The following is a 25,944-nucleotide window of genomic DNA, read 5'->3' on the forward strand; positions in this document are numbered from 1 at the left end:
ATTCAGAAGATAAGCCTGGGACACAACAAATCCATATTCTAAACCTTGTCACATATAGGTAGGTCTTCAAATCATCAACACATTTCTTAATATCTTTGTTTACCTGGTCTATTCCTGTACGTATGTGGCGGGTGAGCTGAGGTCTGTGCTGGTTGTGAGAAGGTATTTCTGCTGATGTCAAGAGGAGCCCATGCTTGAAAGAGGAAAAGATGCATGCATATTGGACCTGGACTGATAAGAGTATTCGAGCTGGAATGACTGAAGAGGTGAAACCTACAAACTTTCAGCTAAACATTTCCAGCCTAACTCCAGATCAAGAGGTTTCTGTTTGGTTTGTTTCCAGTACACACAGTTCTGAGAGAGGTTTTGAGCCTCCCCATGTGATACTGGAAACATTCCATAGGTGTTGCTAAGACCTCATATGAAGAACCCATCATAGCAACACTTACATATCTGTTATTTCCTTTTTGAAAATACATCTGGACTTTTCTATTTCCTTTTTGCATGCGCATAGTGTCTGTTTTTTATTTTATTTTTGACTGCTGGTTTATAGAATTGTAGGAACGATTTTGTTTTATGTGTGCACAATGGCAATTGGCATAAATACTGTTGGTTTGTAAGTGGTACAATAAGTTGACTGCCTTTTGGTCATGTCGTTTCTTGCAATCTTACATTTGACTGGCCTGTGTGCCCATTGAAGTAGAAGTGATGTCCAAGAACCCCCATATCCCTGTCCTAGATTCCACAATGTGATATGTTGACATGCTCCCTATGGCATTGAGGTCATTGCTTCATCCTAGCACAGTGTGTATTCAATGAATAAAGGCGGGGTGTCCCAGTGATATGTGAGAACAGTGGCTATTTCTAGTACCACCCAATGGAATTCCATGATGTTTTGAAGCCTCTATGTGGTCTTTGAAACATACAATTTTAGATATTTTATCATAAATATTGATGACAGTTGATATTTTTGGAAGAAGTGGAATGTAACAAACCTGAGTAAATCTAGTGAAAGAAGATGTTTGGGATATTTTTGGAAAATGTCCAGTCACTTTGGGTTTTCATCCCAATATGGGTACGTTAAGAGTTTCAGTCTCTGATCACAAGCTTTGGTTGACCAATAGCATTTCTATCTTTGTGTGGTTTTGGTGGGAGTGACCATCTAGACAATGGTTTTCCTCCCAATGTAGTCTTTTTTCTTTCTTTATAGATTGCTGATTTTGTTCATATTGTTGTTCATGTCCTTTTTCTCTACTAATACAGTGGGCCTCATTATGACCCGGGCGGTAAGGGATTACCGGTACCGGTAAGGGCACCGGTATTGGTAATCCCTTACAGCCTTACTACGAGTTCCCTTTGCGGGTCCTCCCTTAACGCCTGGTTTTACCAGGCGTTAAGGACAGGACCCGCAAAGGGCCCTTAGAGCTAATAACGGTACTGCAATTTCCGGTACCGTTATTAGCGCCTTCCCCATTCCCATTGAGCCCAATGGGGGCTCAAATGGGAATGGGGAAGGGCCCTGGTGAATTGGAATTACTGCCCCCGCCAACCTTGGAATGGGGCGGTAATAGCTCCATTCACCAGGGCGGAGTCAGTGAGGTTTTGGAGGCAGCCATGGCGCTAATAGCGCCATGGTTACCTCCAACCTCGTAATGACCCCCAGTGGGTGGAAGGCCTCAGAATACAATAGCGGATTCTTCTAAAGTTAATATGTAATTTTAATAAAACTTGACTTCAGTTTTTTTATAAGAAAACCTAACAGTAGTGAATGTGAATTTGAGTTTTAATCCTGGTACTAGCTATTCATCTTTCTAATCCTGCTTGCTCATTCGAAAGCACCTAAAATTGAAGTGAATACATAATATGTTACAAAATAATTGAATCCACTTTGGGGCCTTACAAAAAATGGCTTTTTATGTTTGTTGCTGTGATAGTTCATTTTTTATTTTTTATTTTTTATTTATATAAAATTGGCATAGTTGAATTATCAACTTTTTCAATTTTGAAGTTACAATCGTCTTTTCCAAGACATTTTTTTAAAACAATTTCACAGATTAGCTACAATGTGCTCAAAACAATTATATATTAATCTTCCATAGAACATCTATATGTTACAATCCCAATATTTCAAGTACCCTTTCATAGAATTAATTTTAAAAAAAGAAAAATAGAATTAATGACTAATACAATCGATCATTTGCCTTCTAATGGCTATTTTATCAATATCATCAGTCTAAATTTGATTCCATAAAATGATGAGCAAATAGGCTTAGTATCAACATAGGATCGAAATAGCAGTTTACATTCAATAAATATAGGTCAGAACCAACATTATCACTGTAAGTGTTAGAGAAAGTCAAAAGCAAACGTTCAATTACAATTCTAAATTACTTAAATTTTGCAACATTCGTATACTCCTGCTTGACCAGCAGATATTTATTCCATTTTATCTTGCTTCAGGATAGTAGAGTTAGCTTCACAACAATTCACATGTATTAGAAATGAATTCTCACTATTTTTAATTAATGAGAGTATGATCCCAAATAGAATGTTAAATGGAATATTAATTAGTCTGGTCAGAAGACAAATGGTACAATGGAAATAAGTTCATATCTGTTAAAAATTGTATTATATCAATTATAAGTGAATTTTTAGAAGCATTTAATAATGCCGACCATAATTGATCTTGAGTTAATAAAGTGAAATGACGCAAGTGTCTATGCAGATATCGAATCCTCATGTCAACTAGTGATGAACATTCTATCATAAGATGTCTTGTGGTTTCAATGCTATTAGCAAGTTTGCAATGTCTACATATTTTAGTTAAGTTAGTATGGTTATCATAAGTTGCAAGATTATGATTTGTAGGAAGTAAATTTTGCCGAAAACATAAAAAGCAATCAATATATCTTCGATCCGGAAATGTCGTTAAATAATGAGGTAATACGTTTAGAGCTCGCAGTTGAAATGAGCCCTCCTTAACAGCTTTATAGGTACTAATTTTATCAAATGAACTAATCCAATCATGTCTCCACAATTTGATCTTTGCTTTATCCAGAGCATCAAGTAACATGAATTCAGAAATGTCAGCCTCCTGAAGTATTAGACAACAGGACTGTTTCCAATCATGCAACAGCCTAGAGTTAGGAGCCTGGATAAACTTGTGAATGAATGGGAAATAAGTTTGATGATGAAGAAGGGGAAAGGAGGCATTTCCTGTAAGTTGATAGCATTAACCAGGAAACAGATGCATTAAGAGACATTAGACCACATTTGTTTCTGATAAGAGCAATTGGGGTACTTGCAGAAACAGGTAGAATATGCTTGCAATATACACCCTCCAAAATGTCCCACCTCCAGACTTAGGAAAATTTTTAGTTTGACTTCCATATATCATTATGGGTATAACTTTTTGAGTGTAAAATATTCTAGCAGGCAAAAGGGAAAATGTTCCATAAGCTGTTTGCAGAGCTTTCCCTTAGATTGCTAACAGTCTTATTCTAGTAGCAAGTTCTCCCTTGTAGGGTTGATCTGAAGGATGCGAGTTTATGTTAACTCCAAGATATTTGTATTCGTAACTCTGGAGTACCGAACACTTGCCTAGCTTTTAATTAAATTAGTAGCTTGACTTAAGACACTGATGATGAAAAATGAGGATATTGGATTTCGATGTATTAATTACCAGGTCATTCTTTTGGGCATAGGCAGACAAGGCTGTGAGCTTCCTCTGGAGACCAATTGGTGTCCTATCTAACAGCATCAGATCGTCAGCATACAATAAATACGATATTTCACAGTCTCCCAGTTTAAGCGGAAATTAACGAACAGAGTTAAAAGAGAGATACATGTCGTTAAAATAAAAATCAAAAAGGATAGAAGCAAATGGGCAACCTTGTTTTAGGTCGACATTTGTTTCGATCACCTGGGATAAAAGACTATTAGTTGTCAATTTGACTCTAATAGAAGTATTAGAATAAAATTGATAAATTGAGAACCTGATGTATAAAGGACAATTAGCATTTAAAAGTTTAGACCATAAAATCTGTCTCGGTACCGAATCAAAAGCTTGCTTAAAATCTATAATAGCAATGAAGACAGGTTGTTTAACTTGGATGGCTTGGTGTTTTAAAGTGGAAAGTATTAAGAGGTTTAACGCAGTACCAATACCTGGTACAAAACCAGACTGAGGTATATACATAAATTGATTCTCAGTAAGCCATTTTGTAAAATCACGTACCACTAATCCAGTAAACATTTTGCCAGGAGCATCTAGTAATGCTATTGGTCTATATTTGTCAGGTTTAGACCTGTCTCCTTGTTTAAAAATAGGGATGAGAATAGCCTCTCTCCAAGATGGTGAGATTTGAGTCGTATTTATCACTCTCGTAAAGACAGTTTCAAGGAGAGAAGCCCATGCCTCTGGGTTGAATTTCAGAATAGCGTTTGTTAAGTTGTCTGGTCCAGGGGCTCTAGAAGAACTACATTTTTTAATTATAATGACAATGTCTAAAGTATCAAATTTCAATTGGTTTAAGTCTGGATAGGTTGGAAAATAAACACTCGGTTGAGTATTAGGATTCAACAAAAGAGTTTGGAAATGGGTAATCCACATTGACTCTGAAATTATATTCAAAAGAACAGATCTATGAGCATTAGATGGCATGTTGTTGATTACTTTCCATATGTTTCCGGAGAATTTGGAGATAAGAGCTCATAGCATAAGTTCAACTTTTTCCTTATTATTTAATAGTAACATTCGCCTAGGTCTGTTTTTATATCCAGTCTTCAATAGAGTTCTTAGTGCTGAGGATGTTTTAGCTGGAGATTTTTTTAATGCTCGCTTCAGCTCTTGTTTGAGATTACAAATAGCTATTATTCGAGGATGTTTTCTGAATGAATACTGGACGGGTAAATCCATAGCTCTCTTGTTTTATCATCAATTAAAAGATGAAGTGGCCAAAAGTCACTTAGAGGCCACCACACTTTGCAAGTTGAATTAATCGTCAGACAGGCAGCGGGTGACGGTGGGTATTGGTACTAGGCCTGAGTACTCCAATTGTATAATAGATTAATGCATACACAGTCACATGACAATACAGCCTGACACATGTTTCGAGCATTGTCTAGCTCTTCATCAGAGGCTTACAAATAATTGCCAATATTCCGTCTGATAGATAATTCCAGACTGACAACTCTAATCCTTCGCTATTGGTAACTGCTGGTAATTAATGGCTCTGGTAATTAATGGTAATTAATGGTAATTAATGGCTCTGGTAACTTCTCTTTGCTGTTGAATTCAGATGCTGAATTCAACAGCAAAGAGCAGTTACCAGAGGTGAGTGTGCTTTTATTTCCTCTCGGTATGTGCATGTTTTGTGTTTTTGCTTTTTTTTTTTGTTGCTTCTATTCAGGACAGTAGGTTTCATAGTGATGCAGGAAAGAAGACTTTGTCATGTGTTATGGCAATTTGTGTAAATGCTGTGGGCACTGCTAAACAATTTTCCAGTCAAAGAGATGTCTTATTTATTTTATTTTGCATTTTATTGTGAATTTGTAAGGCTCTCATACATCAAGTAAATTGTGTTTCAAAGTGCCCACAGAGAAACAGGGAAGGCACATGGGAATGAAAAACAAATATAACAATGAAAGATAGAGGCCGACCTACTAGATCTTGTGAGCATTAAGAATGTGCAAGTGCAGAGAGAGAAAGGGTTGTGGGAGTGGGTTGGTAAGTGCTAGGTGTATCTATAGAGAAGTGCTAGGGAGTGAGCAGCTGCAAGTGTCTAGGTGGAGTGGTCAGCCGCCAATAAATAGGTAAGTGCAGGCCAGTGGGTGTCAAGGTGAAGGCAACGTGTGAGGAGGGGTAGAGGCTGTAGGCGATTGGGTGTGGGAGGCAAGGACCTGGGAGCACACATAAGGGCCCTGGTCATCAATCTCAGCAACTGTGGGATTTAGTAGAGGAGGGAGGAAGGGAAGGAGGAGTTGACAAGGAAAGTCTTGATGAGCTTCCGGAATTTGACGACATCTGGCTCAAGTTGAAGGGTGAGGCTGCTCCACGGGAGGGAGTCTGCTGAGGAAAGAGATTGGCCGCCAGCTCATTGTTCAGTGAAGCGCTTGACACACAGAGAGTTGGTGCCAGAGGAACATAAAGGTCTGGAGTGAGAGCAAGTTGTAGATAGCGTGAACCCCAGACAGCCTTGTGGATGATGCAGAGGGATTTGATCGTTGCAGCAACCCAGGAGCCTATGGAGAGTGTTTTTAGGCTGGACAGTTGCAGTACATGGGTGTGAGGCCAAGGATAAGTCTTGCAGCCCTATTCTGGATCAGCTGGAGGGGTCATAGTGAAGAAGGTTGATTAAGGAAAAGGCTATTGCAGTAGTCTAACCTAGAGAGAACCAGGGCTCTAGAGACATTGAGGTTCTGGGGAAAAGTAAGGAAAGGAAGAATTCCTTTGAGGAGGTGGAGTTGAAAGGGAGACTTCTTGGAAAGTTCCCGAATGTGAGGGATGAAGGAAAGAGAGGGGTCGAAGATGACTCCAAGGTTTTTGGCTTCAGATGAAGGAGAAGGGGAGAGCCCATAGAAGGTGACCAGAGTGAGGGACAGAAGATGGAGCTGGAGTCCCACTAGGAAGGATCTCAGTCTTGCTGGTGTTGAGGCAGAGATCATTGGAAGTACACCAAGACAGGATGGCAGATAGGCAGTCAGGAAGGAGGCAAGGGGATGGGGGAATGGGAAGGGAATACAAAGGTGCTCAGGATGTCCTGAGGTTGTACAGTGAAGTGTGTGGCCAGTGCATTGCAAAGGGCCTGGGAGGGAAGAGGTGTGGAGACTGCATAGGGGTTGGCTAGATCCCTGCATATTTTAAAGAGTTCAGCCATGTTGTTGGATGCACCAGAGGCTTGAGCCTGGATGTAGGCCCCTTTCTTGGTGCGGATGGAGATTCTGTATTGCTTTTAGAACAGGAGACAGGCCAGTTTGTCAGACGGTTAGCATGAGGTCTGCCACTTGCATTCCGCAGTTCTGCACTTTCGTTTCAGGGCTGCAAGTTCACAGTCGTATAGGTGTTACGCTTAGAAGCTTGTTTCAGGTGTATCCTCATGACTGGGGCAAGAATGTCAAGGGTATTAGTAATGGCAAGATGGAGGTTGTTGAGAGCAGAGCCAGAGGTAGTGTCTGTAGTAGGGAGAAGGGGGGTGAAGGTAGATGCAAAGACAGCAGCTGACACTCGTTTAATCGGACAGATGTTCGTGAACGAGATTGGCATGGCTGGGGTGGCACAGTCAGAGGGCTGAGTGGACCCGCGTGAGAGTAGAGGAGAGAGTGATCTGACCAGGAGAGTGGGTTGATCAGTGGGGAGGAAAGTGAGAGATTGGTGTGGATGAAGGCATCAAGAGTGTGTCCTGCCGAGTGGGTAGGACCAGAAGGGAGAATGGAGAGGGAGAGTGAAGTGCAGAGGTCATAGAAGAGAGTGGATGCCGTGATTGAGGAGTCAAGGTTAAAATCGCCCATGAGAGGGAGTTTAGGGGTGGTTGTGAGGAGAGAGGAGGATTAATCAGCCCATTCAGAGAAGAACAGGGTGGTTGAGCCAGGTGGGCTGTGTATGGTGGCAATGATCAGAGAGGAGGTGGGAGAGATGACCAACTTGAAAACCAGGCTCTCACAGCAAGAGTAAGGCTGGGTGGGTATGAGGGAAGAAGGGATCCACTCAGGGGCGATAAGAACAACCCCGCTACCTGCACAGATAGGGCGAGGCTTCAAGATGATCTTATAGCTATCAGGGAGAAGGGAGTCAAAAGCAGTCACTGGGCTGGCCTTGAACCACATCTCAGTAAGAGCAAGGATATTGAGGTCAAGGTCTTCAAGAAGGAGACAGATATTGGCATAGTGTTTGATGGAAGAACGAGAATTAAGCTTGGCTAGATGCAAGAGATATCTGCCTTTTAAGGTTTTTCCGAGGAGTGGGACAGGGCTTGGTACATCAGTTGGGGGAGGCAGAGAGAGTATAAGAAGGAGTAGCAGTGGTGGGGAGGAAGTTAATGAGGGACGTCAGGTGCCAGCCAAAGAAGAAGAGGTTGGCTTGAAGACCCTGAACCAAGATAGTGCCAGAGTAAAATATATTAATGATACACCCGGATGAGGTGAAGCCTGTCAAGATGACTTCCCATTTAGTGCTACCATTAATGTGTGAGGATTTAAGAGGACAGAGAGTAGAGATGAGATGAGGAGTCCATATATCTGGAGAGGCGACATAGAAGAGGATATCAGTAAAAGTCTGTCTGGAAGTTGCGTTGACATAGGTGTCTGCGATAGGTAGGCCAGGGTTAGAGGTCAGGGTATCCTTTGAAGCTTTTTCCATCTAGACCTTGTGAGAGTGGGAGGATAGGTGATAGTATAGCAGTTAGAAAAGATAGGGGAGATGCTGAATGCCATAGTGGTGAAGGAAAGGAGGAGAAAGAGGAGGGGCTGCACAGTAGAGTACAAGCACAAACTCACCTGGTGGCCTAGTAGCTGAGGGAGAAACAGATGCATTTGAATAGCAATCAGAGCACACAAAACATATATAGGGCACCTAAAATCTAATTTTGCTACAATGCAGTCTGAACACACACACACACACACACAAACAACGAACATGGCTGCACAGATGTAAGGGCACATAAAATCGAATTTTTCTACAAGGCACAAACAAAAACAAAAATAAAACTTCTGCCTGACCTGTATGGCCGGTTCAGGAGGAACATTGTGTGCCATGAACTTGAATGGCGCAGTGGTCCAAGGTGAACCTTTGTGTTTTGTCATGCCATAAAGGATTTAACCTCACACTGATGGCCACGCAGTTTCATTGACTACCAGATGGCTATAGGCGTCACTAGTCCCCATCTACATGGCCACAGCCCTAGACATTCCATGACCTTGTAAAATGTCTTTAGGGTTATACTTGTTTAATGTATACATTCTGTGGTTTACAATAAACATGATAACCAAACAACACCTTTACCCCACCTAAAAAGAGTTACAATTTGGAATAATATTTAAGAAATTTGAATATTAGAACGATCTAAAAGCAGCTTTAACAACTGTACGGGATCAAGAGTAAGACTGAGACACAGTTGCATTATGGTAATTGTTTAAGTCTTTTGCTGATAAAATTAAAGAGAGGGTTGGGGAAATCCTAACAAACCCTAATTCTAGGAGGGGTTTCCGTACCACAACAAAAATAAGGAACGCCTGTGTCAGAATGTCAAAAACAACAAGTTCTCCATCCTGTGTCCAAAATCTAACCTGACCCTCACACACTAAACTCAATATAACGTGACAGGTTTTTTGTCTTTTAGCTGATCACCTGCAGCTCCTTTCCAAAGTTCCAACGTAAAGTTCCAAAGTGTAAAAGAAACCAACAAAGTTCTACCAGTTATAGGGGTTCCCTTTGTTATGAAGGTGCTGATTCAGCGTCAGATTGTGCGGAGTACATACCAACTAAGGTAAAAAGTGGGATGGGCTATGACTCCACTTGTGGGGAAATAAGGGGATTCTGGGAACTGTAGTCAACCATCCAATCAGGCCTGGAAGGTAACAAATGGGGGGCATACCCTGTTTATGACATCAACACAAGGAACCTGTATGCACAAGTATGAGAAAGGAGTTCAACACAGGTAAATGTACACTCTGGGGATGCCACAGGTTGGGCCTGCTCCAAACACATGACCTGTGTACCACGGTCGAGGGAAGGGGAAGCTGAACTCCAGCTGCTCGTCTCCAGCAGACCACAGTCGCTGTGACAGAACTGTGTGATCTAATCATGGCCGGTTAGCCAGTTCCAAAGTTGTTTGTGGGAGCTGGGGAAGTTGACCTGATCCAGAGAAACACTTATATAACACCAAGACAGTCTTAATAGCTTTTTGGCCAGCAGGTATGGAACAGGGAGGTGGAAGGGAGCTGTGCTCCTCGAAGAACCAATCAGACGATAATAATAGAAAACATGTTTTCATAATTGCTAACAAAATACAGTTGAAAAGCAGGAAGAATATATTGGGGTTTTGGAGATTATACAAGGAGACTAAAGGGGAACACGTGAAGAAGAAGGGAAAGGGGACAATGGAAGGGATGGTTAAAGATCTCTGCACCCGCCCTACGGTGTCTACCCGACATTGCAGCTTGCAGCAGGGTATACAAACCCACAGTGGGAAAACGTAGGAGGGGACAAAGTAACAACAGAAGAAAAGAGTGACAGAGATGCACAGAGGGAGGAGGTACACAAAAGGGGAAGAGGAAATACTTAGCAGACATTGAAAAGAATACACAACAGTGGGTGCATGCATTATTCAATGAAGCAGAGAGGATGATAGAAGAAGAGGTGCAGAGGAAAAATGAAGGGTGCAAGGGGGAATGGCTATCAAGGAGGATAACATTTAGACTGGTCGACAAAGAGGAAGAAGGCAAAGAAAAAATTTAAAAACGTCTCTCTTCAACACATATCTGTAAATATCTTGCTGTAACACTTAATTGTGCCTCAACTGCATCATCTACCTGTATGAATTGTACCTTTATTCTAGCGCCGTGATATCTCCATGTCTGGGTGCTACTTGCAAATTCAATAAATAAATAAATGCTGATGGCACAGCAACAAGGGTATGTTACCACACAGCCACAGTGGCAGCAGATGCGGCATCTCCGAGCACCGCTGCAGCAGGGGCAGACGCCCCCGCATCAGGGACTTCCACAAGTGCAAGGGCGGCCAGTGGATGGTGGGATAGCGTCCCCAACCATGGCACAAACACCAGCAATAGCTGCAGGAAGTACAGTGCTGTTAGGGCAGAACATGGAGCCCCACTAAACCAGGCTCAATGTTGGCGGAGGAAATACTTTCCCATTTCCCATAGGGCAGCCTACTTCAAAAGGGGTGCTAACAGAAAGCCCGAGTGTGTCGGGTCATAGCAGTAACTGATGGCCCTGAAGAGGAACCCGAGGTAGCAATGAAAATAGGACCAAGCAAATTATTGTTTCTCATAGATACAGGAGCAACCAAATCTTGTAAAAGGGAAGGGGGATTCCCGCTTTTGAACAAGGTGATGGATATGCAGGGCTTCTCTGGGGTGGTGGTTTCAGTTCCAGTAATAAAAGATTCACCACTAAGTATAGGGACGCATCACATCATAGTGCCATTACTGTATTCCAAAGACACTCCTATAAATATACTAGGGAGAGACTTACTCAGCAAGCTGAATGCACAATATCATTCATGGAGAAAGGGATGGTGCGCACAGCCCCACGCATTTATTACACACAAGTGGCTGTACTCCTTTAAGTGATTAATGCTCAAAGCACACTATGAGGCCAATCACTGTACCCGAGCATGTTTTTGTACAGGGTCGAGATATTGCTGGGTTGGTTCACGGGAAGTGAAGAGAAGTTGTTTTGATTGGCATCAGAATTCCTGTTAAAGCCACACTGCCAGAAGACGACATAATAGGTACCAGACTCGTACTACAGCTAGAGGAGGTAGTGATATGCATGGACATGGTGATCCTATTCAGGACAGATAATGACAACATGGAATGGCGTACAGTGCTATGCATCATCCCAACACTGACATTAATAGGAGAAATGGATGAGCAACTGTTCTCCAATTAGGAAGGGGAGGGAGAAATGGTGTTCCGGCTCCATATACCTTGTCCAGTGCAAGTAGTAGAAATGCTGGTACTGACACAACTGGTGAAAAAAGGAAGCAAACACACAGATGAAGACTGAAGATCTCAGAGAAATTGTGGATCAAAGGTCCCCATGATGTAGGGGTACTGAAAGGAGTGGGGTCACTGAAGAATAAAATGAAGGAAAATGCACTGTTACCCCATGCAAAACAATACCCATTGTCCAGAGAAGCGGATGAGGGAATATGCTCAACCCTACATGCACGTGGCAATAGGGCATCATGCAGACATCTTCATTGCCATACAACACAGCCATATGCCCGATAAAGAAATCAAAGGGTGGGTTGTGGAGATTTATACAGGATTTATGGCCTATAAACGATGTGGTTGAGGCAGAATTTCCCTTTGGACCGAACCCTGCTACAATACTGTGCAACAACCCAGCCAAGGCAAAGTACTTCCCAGTTATTGACTTGAGGAATGCCTTCTTCGCCATTCCATTGCATCCTGACACAAGATACTTGACAGCGTTCACATATCCCGATTCAAACACACTAGGCTGCCCCAGGGGTACTGTGAGTCACTGAGCATTTTCAACACAGTAATCCAAATGGACCTGAGCAATTTACAAATGCAAACCTCAGTGATCCATTTTGTTGTTGATTTGCTGACATTCTGTGAAACTGCGGAAGAGTGTAGGGCTGATTCGGTACACCTTTCAACACTACTAGCAGTGAATGGGTACAAGACAAAACTGCAATACTACCAGGAAGAGGTTGTGTACCTGGGACAAATAATATCCATTGGAGGGCACTGGATAACACTAGAGAGGGCCAAGGCAATTCACTTAACAGCACATCCAAGCCCAGTGAAGGAAATGCAGAAGTTTCAGGGGTTATGCAATTACTGCAGGGCAAAGGATTTTGACTACTCCACATGCATGAAACCCCTATTGCAGGCCCTTAAGGAAGCACAGAAAGAGAAGAGGGAGTTAAAATGGACACCAGAAATGAAAGAAAGCTTCATCAAACTAAAAGAAGCATTGGCCCATGTGCCAGTGTTGGCCACCCCTAACTGCAAAGAGAAATGTTACTTGTTCTCCTACTCCGATGGCTCAGTGATGACAGCAGTCCTCACGCAAAGAAAGCCACAGGGAAACAAGCCTCTGGCTTACTACAGTGGGATTTTAGAACCAGTGATGCAGGGATACTTCCCCTACAAAAAAACGCTTGCGGCTGCAGCGTTTGCAATAGAGAGGGCAGTGACAATCACCATGGGGTTCCCGTAGTACTGTACGTGACACACTCATTATCTGGTGTCTTGGAAAAATCAAAAAGTACACTGGTGACAAACCCAGCCATAGAGGTAGTGAGGTGTGGTAAACCCGGCAGCATTCATAGCAGAACCGGCAGAAGAAGGGGAATATATGCATGCCTGTACAGCACATATGGACAGAATGGAAGGGAACATATAGGTCAAAGAAGAAGAAATAGAAGGGGAAGATATGGTTTAGATTAACAAGCCGTCATGTATAGATCCTGACAATGAAAGGAGACATACTGGAGCTGCAATAGTGTGTTACAGGAACAGAGAATATGTAATAACATCCCAGTAACTATTACCATTGCATTATTCAGCACAGGCAGCAGAGTTGGTAGCAATGATCAGTGCATTAAACATGATGGAAGAGAATGCAGCTTACATATTTCTGGATTCTGCCTATTTAACATCTACAATACATTCAGGATTTGCGTGGTGGGAGAGAAAGGGGTTCCGGAGAATTGACTGGTCCCAGATACAGCATGCAGAGCTGCTAGGGCAATTGATTGAAGCACTGAAATTGCCAGTAGAAGTGGCCATTATAAAATATGCCGCCCACACAGGTGACAAGGACCAAATATCATTGGGAAATGAAATGGTGGACAGAAAAACCAAAGAAGCAGCCTACTTACCTGAGGGAAGTATTAGGTTATACCCAGGGGTCAAAGGAAAAACATGAATAATGGCAGCTGAGAGAAAGAAGGGAGAAGAGGAAGAGACGAGGGAAAGTTTCAATACAATACTAATTGCTCAGATTATAGAGCTGCAGGGAGAAGTCCTGAAGGAAGAAAAGGATTTATGGAAACAACACAGATGTTCCCTCTTTCCCACTGATTTGATCTGGAGAACAATACGGGGAGGCCTGTGATTTCCGTAAAATTGCTAGATATAGCACTAGAACAGCTCCACTTTCCTGACTATGTATACAAAGAGAATATATCAGCAGAAATAAATAAAGGGTTGTTTGTACCCGTTATACTCACCTGTTCTCTGCGGGGGCATTGGGGCACAGTTGGAGCCCTCCCCGGAGTTGGCTCCCTCAGGTCGCTTCTCTCCCCCAACTGCTGTCTTTCCGTGGGTCCGGAAGGCTGGACCTGTTCCTGTGATAAGATGAGAGGCAATGAGGAAAGTGTGGTGGAGTCGTAGTTCCCCTCTGCCCTTTTGTGCCAAAATGTGGTGCGTAGAAGTTTACCCATGCAAGCTCACCTGTTTGTATGTAAGGATGAGCTCTCTGTCCTGCTTTTCTTCAGCAGGGGCGCTACGGATGGACCTAGTTGCGATACTGGTCCAAATTACGGAGGACCAGATCGGCTGCGACCATTCCGTCTTGACGGTAAGTCTTTTATGATTATGATTGTTGTTCGTATTCTTGTAACAATACTGTCCCAAGGAATATTGTTCGTAACGGTATATTGTTCTCTCTCCCCTGTAGTGATGAAGATTACCCAGGAGTGCGTGATGGAGAAAAGAGTCTGTTCCGGATGCCCCCACCACTGGTAAGTAGGCAGTTGCAGAAGCTGCACCAAGTTCGTAAGTAGTGCCGCTTTAGCGGGTTAAAGTCTATGTGACTGCTCACCTTGTGTGTCTTATTCTCTTTGCAGGTACAGCAGGTCGGCAATGGCCGGAGAGTGGTGTCTTACTCCTACTGGCTGCCAGAGATGAAGATCTGCGTGGAGGCTGCATCCGATGAAAGCCCTGTGTAGGTGGAATTCGGAACAGGTAAGGATGCTGGGAGGATGCAGAGGATTCCGGAAGACAGGTAAGATGAAGGCAGCTGTGGCGGAGTCGGGAGCAGATGACAGCGCTTCCAATGATAGTGTGGCCTCAGGTAAGGCATGCACAGTGACTGCAGAGTGGAAGCTGATGGCGGTGCTTTCGGCGATGGTGTGGCTTCAGGTAAGGCGTGCACAGCAACTGCAGAGTGTGGAACAGATGGCAGTGTTTCCTGCGATGGTGTGGCTAATTACTGGTAAGATCGTCAAGGTATCTGGAGACTGGAGATGCATGTGCTGAGCCAGGTAGGTGCTGGAGGGTTCCAGAGACTGAAGGCGCACATGCTGAATCAGGTAAGAGTCTTCTGAATGGTGGTAATCGTTACACTGCACTCAGCAAACTAACACGAATCGCCAGTATGCGAGTGGGGCTGGCTTATATAGCCTGGCCCCAGCCATTCCCCTTAGGCCCTGCCCTGTGGCCCCACCTTGCTCCTCCTTCGGTCTTCTGCAAGTGCCTTCCCTATGATAATAGGGCCCCACCCGGCCTTGCTGCATGTGCCTTTGTTGTTCTGTGTGCCATGCACACTTTGAAATGAGCTTGGTGCCATAGGCACCAAGACTGGGTCCATTGGGACCCTGCATGACGTGAAGCACTGGGCTCCTGTCCAGTGGCCATGACAGTACCAAATTTACATGAGCAAGTGCCAGCATTTGTGGGAAATTGTGTGATTTGTCAGCAGTTTTTTGTCTGGCCATACTCTAAGAATGGTGAAGGGAACATTACCACAATCAGAAGGGCCCTTTCAGCACTTGCATATCCACGATGTTGATATGCAAGATAGATGTGCCTTTTACAGGAACATGCTTGTGGTTGTCTGTCTGTTTTCACATTGGCTTGAGCAGGGGCCCTGTAACAAAAATTATGCAAAGTCAGCCCCAAGATTCCTAGTAAGGGAGGTGTTCCCAAGATGGGGGGTGCGGATTGTGGTGGGATAAGGTCAGCCAACACTTAGCCAACAACCTCTTCAAGGAAGTAACAAACCTCCTGGGAATAAAACACAAGCTGTGTACAGTGTACTAGCTGCAACCAAATGGAATTGTTGAACAACTAAATGGCTTGCTTAAAGAATGCTTGGCAAAGCTAACATATTCATTGTACCACAATTGCTTTATCACCATCCATTGGTGCTTTTTGCTCTTCGCAACTCACTCACCACTTTACTCCCCACAAAATTGTAACTGGCCCTCCTGCCTGTTAAATTTTGGATGCTAACCATACAGCAGAGATCCTAAGAGGAGAGATGAAAAAGTACTTGACTGAAATTACCAATGTGTGCAAAACACTTCCTGACAGGTCAAGTGCTCAACAAGTCGGCCGGCCAAAGTTGAAGAACAGACAAGTGCCCACATGGAGAAGGAATTTCCACAAGTGCAGCTCCTCTATCCAGGGGATAACATTCTCATCCGTAAGTCATACGAAGTGGAAGGATTGTCTATGCAAAGCCCACAACCTTGATAGAGAAAGAAAGAAGGGCATGGACCCATTTAACTGATGTCCATAAGGTCAACAGCAGCACAGTGGAAACATAAGAAAGAAATACCAATTGAAGGGGAGCATTGTTGAGTTATCATTGACTTTCTTTTCAGCAATAAAATGTATAGAAAACACGTAAATGAAGAACATAATGGGCAAGTGCGAAATGGGGGCAGTGGGAAGAAGAATAAACTCGAAATGAAAATAATAGGTATATGATTTTTTTGTTTCTCTGTTATTCAGTCTTCTTTCTTTTCTCTGGTTTTTACTGCATAAAGGTAATGAAGGAGCACCAGCTGAAAGTGTAAGGGAGACATGCACCAAAAGAAGCATAACTAATGTTGAAAAGGTCTATGATCCCATTGTGGAGTGGATAGACCCGGCATCTGAGAACGTGCGATACAATGAGATGAAGAGTGTGGGGGGAGGAAGCACCAATGGCAGTTGCTACATGTGCTCGCTAATACCACACATGACATGGACACCAAAACAATTCTTGCCAAAAGAAGTAACAGCAGAGGTGGGGGATGCTTGATGCATTTATCTTTATGTAGAAATAGGGGGCTGTTCTGGGGCACATGGTAGATATGCAATGGATAGATGAAGGGAGGAGGTGTATGCAGATAATTATGTCCAGCTTGAAAGCATGGCCCGGGGAGAAGCTACAAAGCATGCCATGCTAGAATATAACGTTGAGGGAGCACAAAGGGGCAAACAGCTGACTACTACCCACAGGAGAATATTTTGCAAGACCTCCACAGAACATGATATACTCTGGGACCACACCAGGCCTTGATGCGAATAAAGGGTTCCTTGTTTCTGGTGGGGTATGAAGAAAGGGTAGTGAAGTATATAGATAATGAATGTAGAGGAATATGGAATGCCAATGTACATGCTTTGACATGCATAGATGAAAAACACCACCCAGTATACATAAAAACTCTCACACAGTATTTGTCATGTGTCAGAGCAACTGGGACAATCGCACTAGGTGTGAACACTGGCTGCGAGAGGACGATGAGCATTCCAGCATTGCTGAAAAGAACGGTGGCAGTGATGGATTTTTGGTGAGCCTGTGGGTTCAGAGCTTATGCCCAGCTCCCTCCAGACTGGAGGGGGGTATGTGCACTTGTGACCCTCCTCAGCCCTGCATTGGTTGTGGATTTGTTGCCATTTGATTAACTTTCTATCCTAAGGGAGAAAAGAGCAGAAGGAGGTGAGAGATGAGCCAAAACGAAAAAAGAAGGAATAAAAGAAAGTGTAACTACATCTTTGCTGAATCCACACATTGCTTCGATGCAATCCTGCACCCTTTAAAACTTTTCAGTAAAGCATTTGTGTTTTTTACATCTCTCCTGCTTCCCAGGGTGCAAGCAGCCGCCAATGCTAAATGGATGCAGATAGCATGCAGATAACATGTTACATGGTGCTCCAGTTGGCTAACGTGACCAAAAAAGGACTGAATGCAGTGCGAGAAGAGCTGTGCCCTGTGTTTGATGGCCCTGCAAAACAGATTCATTCTCGAGTTCATGACCGCAATGGAGGGTGGCCTCTTCCATAAAAGTGGGAGCAGCTGCTGCACCTCAATACCCTCTAATGATCCAACCAATGTGGCACGCACAGAAGCTGTTGAGGAGATATGTACCATTTATGAAAAAAATGGTCAAGGAAATGCATGACACAATGCCAGATAATTGTCTCAATTCACTATTTGCCAGGGTGCTAGCGGCTATGTTCAAAATAACTGTCCCAGTTCTCGTTGTGATGTTTGTTGCCATCTGTGTCAGTCAATGGGTCATCAGCCAGTGCAATTGTCGCACGAGGCATGGTAAATAATGTCTGTTAATAAAATTGTTGAGGATGGTAATGAACTAAAAGAGCAGCCTCCAAGGATGAATGAGGGAGAAGACACCAAATGAAGAAAACTATGATCCGTTTTTGGGTGGCATGCTCCCTAGATGGGATTGTCTAATGATAGGGGATAAACTGGAAGGGTATGAAGAAGAAGGAGGGGACATGAACAGGGTGACATGGTTATGGATGCCCAAGGAACTGTCTAGTGTAATGATGAGAAAGAAGGTGTTGATCAAAAGATCAATCAAAGGGGGGAATGTAATGAAGGTGCTGATTCAGTGCCAGACAGGGGGGGGCATACATACCAACTGAGGGAATACCTGGGATGGACTGGGACACCACTTGAGCCTCTGAAGGATGAATTGCATGTGGTAATTCTAGAGCATTTGAAGCGGCTGTCAGGATGGCAGTGCGGCTCGGTGTCTCCATTTAGACCTTTGGGTCATTTCCTTTCATTTAAATGCCCGCCGGAGGCTGTTGCACAGAGAGCTGGTGCCAATGACTGAGACTGCAGTGGCACGCCACTTCTGTGTGTCTCATGCTGTGTTTAGTGCGTTTGATGTTCGGGGGGCTGCATGACTCTGGCTTCGAGGGGCTCGCTTTCCGGATAGCAGCTGTGGGAAGCTGAGTCTCCCAGGTTCTTCCTTTCTGTAGATATATACATGCCATTTTCTGTTACATTTTGCGCTGCACACAGTGTGAGTTGTCATTGAGCTACTATGCCTATAACAAAAAGAAAAGCTACTCATAAAAAGCCACCATCCTCCCTGATAACATTTAATCCTGTTCTGATTTCTCCTAAATATGGCTGCGAAATCCCAGCCACTCCTCCTTTAGCTAATTCTCCAGTCTCTACCAAGGACCGCATTTCTGAAGTTCTGATGTTGAGCTCACGTATGAAGCAGAGAATTCATACCGAGAGAACTGATACCCTCTAATATTAGTGATACTGTTGATATGCACAATGGATGTAAAGAACTGGCTTGCCAAATGCATGACTTGGTAAATATAGGGGCCATTATGCTTGAAAATCTCGTAATAGATAAAATGGATTTAATGATATACCCCTCCTTTGGTGCCAGCTTCTTCCTCTGGTGACATGGGGATTAAGGCTAACCTGGAACCACATACACCTGTTACAGCACAGTTGCTGTCCAAGTCTGAGGTCAGCCCTCAGCTACATTTGACCCCTGAAAAATGGTCAGAAGTAAAGGCCAATTTGTCTAAGGAGCTGAACATGTGTGACAGCTTCACTGACTTTTGAACCTGGATGGATTCATTGGATAAATGTGTGGAGGAACTCCGTCCGGTTAAAATAGATAATCCTTCTCAAACAGATTTCCTTACTTTGCCTGCGGAAGGCCACTATTTGGATAAAGTGGACAGTTGTTGCCAGACTGATTGTCAATCAGGGAAAGTGATCCTGTCCCCACAACCCACACAGAAAATATCTGATGGACCGGGCTTTGAAATCGTTCCCCTCCTTATGACTATGCCTTTGTCATCACCTCCTGAAGCAAGCCAGCGATTACTGGTGCCTAATACTTTTCCTCCTGTTGCTGCAAATACATCTAAGCCAGGTCTTTTAGGGGCTCGTAGAACTGCAAAAGCTTGTACACTTCCGGCTATGTCTAGAAGTTTGTGATTAAGAAAATCCCTATTGCCGGCACTTATGGAGAAGAATACTAGAGACTTTGCTATGGACCATAGGAACTTTATGTCACCTACATTGAGAATCCTTGTGGAAAAGAGCCGAGAGAAGCCTTATGGAATAAAGTACTGGCATGGCTTTGCCAAAGAACTGGGCCATGAGTGGTTAGAAGCCTCGATTTGAAGATCCTACACAGACTTCAGAAAGATGATTGGTGTGCTCAGGAGAATAGGGACCAGTAATTTTCCTTTTTTCCTCATATCTGTCGATATCTGCCCTAAGGCTCCTCAAATCTAAGCCTCATCATTTGATTAGACTTATGTTCATATTCTTTGTTGGAATGTTTCTTTAATGGTCATTTGATTTGTTTGTTGTTCCATTTTATTATTTGTAAGTTGTTTTTCTGTTGTAGCGCTCTGATGCCTGTGGGCTTCAGTGCTTTATAAATATTTTTTTTTTAAACTTGAGGGGGAACAAGGGGATTCTGGGAAATGTAGTCAACCATCTGATGAGGTCTGGAAGGGAATAAATGGAGGGGGATATCCTGTTTATATCAGCGACACAAGGAACCTGTATGCGCAAGTATGAGAAAGGAGAGAAGCACAGGTAAACACACTGTCGAGGAGCAGTCGAATGCCTCTACAGGAAGTCCCGCCCTTCTGCTACCTGTATGTTGGAAACCAGAAGTCGTGCCAAGTTTGATACCAGTAACTTTGACTATTCTGCTGAGAGTCTTTGAGACAAAGTATCCATTCAGGAAACCATATATGATGTATCCTCGGAGAACAGATAATCTCCTGGAGGAGATCCCCGAAGGAATATGAAAATAAGAGAAAAAAGAAGCTGGTGGTGTCACAAGAAGTGAGCGTGGCACACTGAGAAGAATGGTCGAAGAAGAAGATGCATGGGCCTTATAGAAATCTGATGACAAAGTAAAGAATCGAGTAAACTTTCATATGTGGATTGAAGATTGCACGTGTGAAGAGCACTGTCGAAAATACACACCCTTTTATAACTGTACAGATGCAGCAATGCAAGTAGGCTTAGAAATCTTAAAGGCTGGTTATACATAGTGAATAGACTGCAGGCGGTGCCGCCATTATATAGAATCTGGATTTTCGGTGTCACAATTTTAGTAAGTTGAAACCCACAGAGAAAAAAGGATTGAAAGCTATGCATGTGTCGCAGCAAAGAGATAAGCTGAAGCATGAAGGAAAACCAAGAAAAGCTGTCTGGCCTGATGTCAAAGGCTGAAGTAGCCAAAACTGGTTATCAGTCCTTGAAGAACAGTGAACGTGAGATGCCGAAGCATCCCTTGTTAAGTTGCACATCAGTGCCAAGTTTCTTCATTCAAGACAATCAAATGCTATACAATGGGCCGATTCACAGTCTCACGTCACATGAGCCAAGGATGGAAATAGGAGTTGCGGCACGCGGCACACAGACCAGAACTGCGATAAAAAGTACCCATACTCCCTTTTTATTCTCAGGAGGAATGATACTTTCAAGTTCAAAGACAATTTGAATGGCAGACAGCATCAGTGATGAGAGATGTAGGGCTAATTGGTAGAGGAGACACAGTCAAGTCCACCCACTGACACCTGGGGTACCAGCTTTCGTGCTGCTAGTGAATCGAATGTTCTAGGAGGGTACAATTGTGCCAAACAATTGTAGAAGGCCATATAATGAAGAGCCTTATAGTTTGAGAGCTAATGATGTACCGTTTATCTAATAAATGTTGAAGTTGACTTGCACTAGGGGTGGGCATAAGTTATCCACCTGACTGTAGAGACTCAATCACAGCCCGTCCCTATATAGAAGGTATTCTTAGATGTTCTCTTTAAGCCAACCACAATCCCACCTAGGTTTTTCTTGTTTGCCACGTAGTATGCCATCACGTATGACAGTCTTTTGCTATTCAAGAATACTTTTTTTAATGAAATGCATTCAGACTATGCTGTGTGACGTCCGTTGATATACGTTTTAACTCCCTGTTTTAGAGATTTGAAAATAAAACACTCTAACGAGACATTTTGCCAACTTCTTGAGTTGGTATTATTATTTGGTGTAAGAGTTATTCTGCATCCCATCCATCATACAATGTGCTACCTCACTTAAACAACCTTAAGGGTTCAGCACTCTATGGGGTTGCCACAGGTTCGGTTTCACCCTCAAAGCCTGTTCCAACTAGATGACACATGCACCATGGTGGAGGGAGAGGGGAAGCTGAACTCAAGCTGCACGCCATCAGCAGACCACAGTCGCTGAGACAACACTGGGCGATGTAATCAAGGTCAGCGAGACAGTCCCACAGCTGTTTGTGGAAGCTGGGGAAGTTAAAGTGATCCAGAGAAACACTTGCAGAACACCATGGCTGTCTTTATTGCTTTTTGGTAGTGGGTATGGGAACGGCGAGGTGAAAGGGAGCTGCGCTCCTCGAAGAACCAATCAGATGGTAATTTGTGGTGTCCCCCCTCTGTGTGTCCACTATAATGTTTGTGAAGGTCGCTGACTTGCAGGTGCTGTGTGAATGTTTCCTTTCCCACAAGTTCAGGGTGTCTCGTGTTCCTTCCTCTATGGTGCTGACCAATGGCAGGTTAATAAACACCGGGGGTCAGCTCATTTGTTTTTACTAATTGCAAACTGTTTGCGGGAGGAGTGGGAATCAATATGGCAGCACATGGGGAGGAGATGAGCTTAGAGAGGGCAGATCTGTTTTCTCCAATCATGTTCCACTAATGTATGTCTAGCTATAGGGGTCTGACATATTTTAACCAGTAGGCTTCGTGGGGAACCATAAAGATGTGAAGTTTGAAGCACAACTCTTTCCATTACCATGAACATTGTATTTGCAGTCTAAAAATAATGTTTGCTGTATGCCAGGTTGTCAGCTCTCATCAACCAGTTCTTTTCCACTATTCTGTTTGATATGCGCTCGGCCTGCTGTAATAAACAGTATTACTTTTTGTCTGGTATGTACTCCTTTTTGGACTGCTTCTGATAACTATTTATTACGAGTCTTGGAGAACACCTGATACACGTTCTTCTGAATTTCTCTATGTTTTCAATGTTCTTCACTTTCCAATTACCATACTCTACAATCTCAAGAGGGATGACGCTTCCTCTAAGTTTCCTCTGGTTTACACAGTTCATGAACTCAAGATATACGATTTCTCTCTTGATCTCTTTTTGGGATATACCATTCCACAATCTAAAAGTATGCCTATGCCCATGAGCTGTCTTAATTTTTCCAGAGATCACGGTTTTCACAGCTCCACAATTGAAAGCTTCTAGTATTATGCTTCTTCCCCTGAACCTTTGTTAGGCAGAATTATATGCAGTACCCCTTGGGAACACCAGACACAATTAAGACTACAAGTGACACTAAACATTCACCTTTGGTACAAGCCTGTACTACACAGTAAAAGTGGTAGCGATGGCTGAGCAGCCAGACTTATCTCAAGAGCAAGTGATCAGTATCAATAGTTACACAAAGGACAGCAATTATTATGATTCAAACAAACACTGACTCAAGGTTTCTGAGTAAAAGAATATACATTTATTTACACATCAGTTGTATAACATTTCACTAAAGTAAAGCAGTTCAAAAATCACACTCTTAATACACCACACTACTCCCAATAGTTTCCAGACAAGTTAAGTTCACAAAATGAAGTGGGAGCAGAATGGCACTCTAGTAATTTGAAAAGGGAGGGAAAGACAAAGTTAGTCAGAAATTGAGCAGCACCAACAGGTAAGTAAGCAGGGCAATCTAGAAAGACAAACTACAGTGATGTAATCAAATCAAATAGGTTTAGGGCCAAAGTCAATAGGACAAAGGTATTTTGCTCAAGATCACACAGTTAAGGGTAGTTCGCGGTTAAGTCTTTGCCAAGAGTTCTGGACGAAGTTGGTAGGCAGAAAAGTTAGTTTAAAGAGTAGAGAAGGATAAGCCCTCAGATTGGAGAAAGATTTCATACACTTTCACCGCGGCTGAAAGAAACGAACAACCGGATTTGCACAGTACCTTTAAATGGAGAAAACGCTGTAGCTGAGGTGGACGTTCCTGGCAGTTCCTGCAGGCTCACGGTTCCTCAAGCGACTGTTGGACTGACATGAAGTAGGAAGACTGGAGGGTCCTGCACTTGCCAGGGAAGAAACCAGCAGCAGAACAAAGCAACAAATAAAAGGTGCGCTCCTTAAAACCCAAGCACGGTCCGACCTTCCTGGCTATCCGGCCCACTGTAGCTCTGTACAGCGAATTCGACCAGAGGAGGGAGTCCTGGCTTTTAGTTTGGATGAATTGGTTGGTCCCACCAGCTCAGGGGAAGAAGATTCCTGGAGGATCTTCTCTGTCATTGGAGTTTGAGGATTCACACCTGCAGCAGGGCTTCAACAGGCAGTTCAGTCATGGTAGGGATATCTTCCATCAGCTCCTCGTCGGTTCTTTCATTCCAGTGGCGAATCTGCCTTTCCAGACCCTGAGACCTGCTTTTCATGCAGCTTTCCCCCATTCACACAGCCTGCTGTCAATCACACAGCAAGGTGGCTGTCCCGGCCGTACAGTCACCTAGCCAATTAAACAGGAGTGCGACTTGGGTTACCAAGGGAACACATGGCAGGGGTACTAAAACCCCTCTCTCACATCCCACCAACCCAGACTTTTAGGCGCCTAAGGATGGCTTCTGTGTAGAAGCCCTCAAAGAGACGGTGAACGAAGGAACCAAACCTATTTTGGCACGCAGAGAAAAACACAAGATAGACATTTTTCAAAAAGAAATGATGAACAAACACAGCCGGAATCGTATAAAACTGGTATGGTCCAGTGGGTTTAAGTTCGAGGCTACCAAGATAGCCTAAAACAATACCAAGGTTATTTAAGATAACTGCGGTAGGAAAAATAGGGTAGTTACCACTGCCACCAGCCAAGTCTTGATGAAAAGGGGGCAAAACAATGCTCTAAGAGAAACAGACAAAAGGGATAAGTATTAACCCTTTCCAGTATTTCATGTAAGATGGTTTGTACTGGGCCTGTGGATTTAAAAAGACTGATAAAGTCAATGGCAACTTTACATGTTCTGGGAGACAGTAGTCAGTCCCAGAAAATGGAGTCTGAGTTGGGAAGTCTAAAAGACAACCCTCTGTCACTGCACTGAAAGTACTGTGTAACACACAGTAAAAAGATGTTGACTGTGTAGTAGGTGAGGCTCCACAGTCTATGAACACAAACATGTTAAACACACACAGCAAAACACATATAAGAGATAAGAGTGGGAAAAAAGTCTCACACTCTTACCAGGTGAAAAAAGAAATCCTAGAAATCCAGCAAAGCTGCTGAGGAACTAAGTAGGTAAGCGAAATTAGCCATTCTGGAGAATTCTCCCTAACACTCGCTCCCCCCAGCCCCCAGACTAAGGGACAGGAGGATTGAATCCACTCCTGGAGGAATCTCTACCTCTAGTCGGTTACAAACATCCTAGAGAGACCATCAGAATTGTGTTGGTGACATTCTTTATTTGCAGACTATATGACCTACAAACATGTGGAGGCACTTCAATATTTTTTAATGTATAGAGGATCTGATCTACCAGTCCCTCAGAAGCTGTAACAACCTCTGAACCTACAATAGGCTTTTTCAAGGGGTCCTTAGAAAGGAACCCCTTAGATCTAGAGGGGCCTCCATGGTTCCGCACCACCTCTCTGGCAAGAGCAGGTTGGGTCTCAGGTTTCTTGGTTGGAGGGGTTGTGGTCAAGCAGGGTGCATGCTGCCGCTTCCTCTGAGATCTGACCTTACTTATTTTAGAAGTTTATTTTCTAATACTAGGAGTTTCAGTGGAGGCTTCAGTAGATGTTCCAACAGTCTTAAGGTGTTTAGCCTTAGACCTATTTTTCCTGGTTTTCCGCCAGCTTTGAGAATTACCAGTTCTCACAGGCCTAGAGAGGGGTCCAATTTGTCTCTCCACCTCTTCCTCAGAAGCAGGGGGAGTCAAAGACTTTACAATTGGATGTGCAAGGATGGAGCTTGATTGGGGCTCCCATTTCCCTAATATACTAGCCTCAGATTTGCCTGGGTTATAGGTCAACTTAATGACACCAGGGCTTGCAGTGGGGTTCTCCGTAGAGGTTCCCAAAGGCTCTGGGTGGTCTCTTAAGGTTGCCTCTCTAGCCAATTTGGTTTGTTTCTATTTTCTCTCACTGGGAGGCCAGGGGCTACTGGATACT

This window comes from Ambystoma mexicanum, chromosome 13 (genome assembly GCF_040938575.1).
Source record: "Ambystoma mexicanum isolate Mex_15411 chromosome 13, UKY_AmexF1_1, whole genome shotgun sequence".
Taxonomy (NCBI): Eukaryota; Metazoa; Chordata; class Amphibia; order Caudata; family Ambystomatidae; genus Ambystoma; species Ambystoma mexicanum.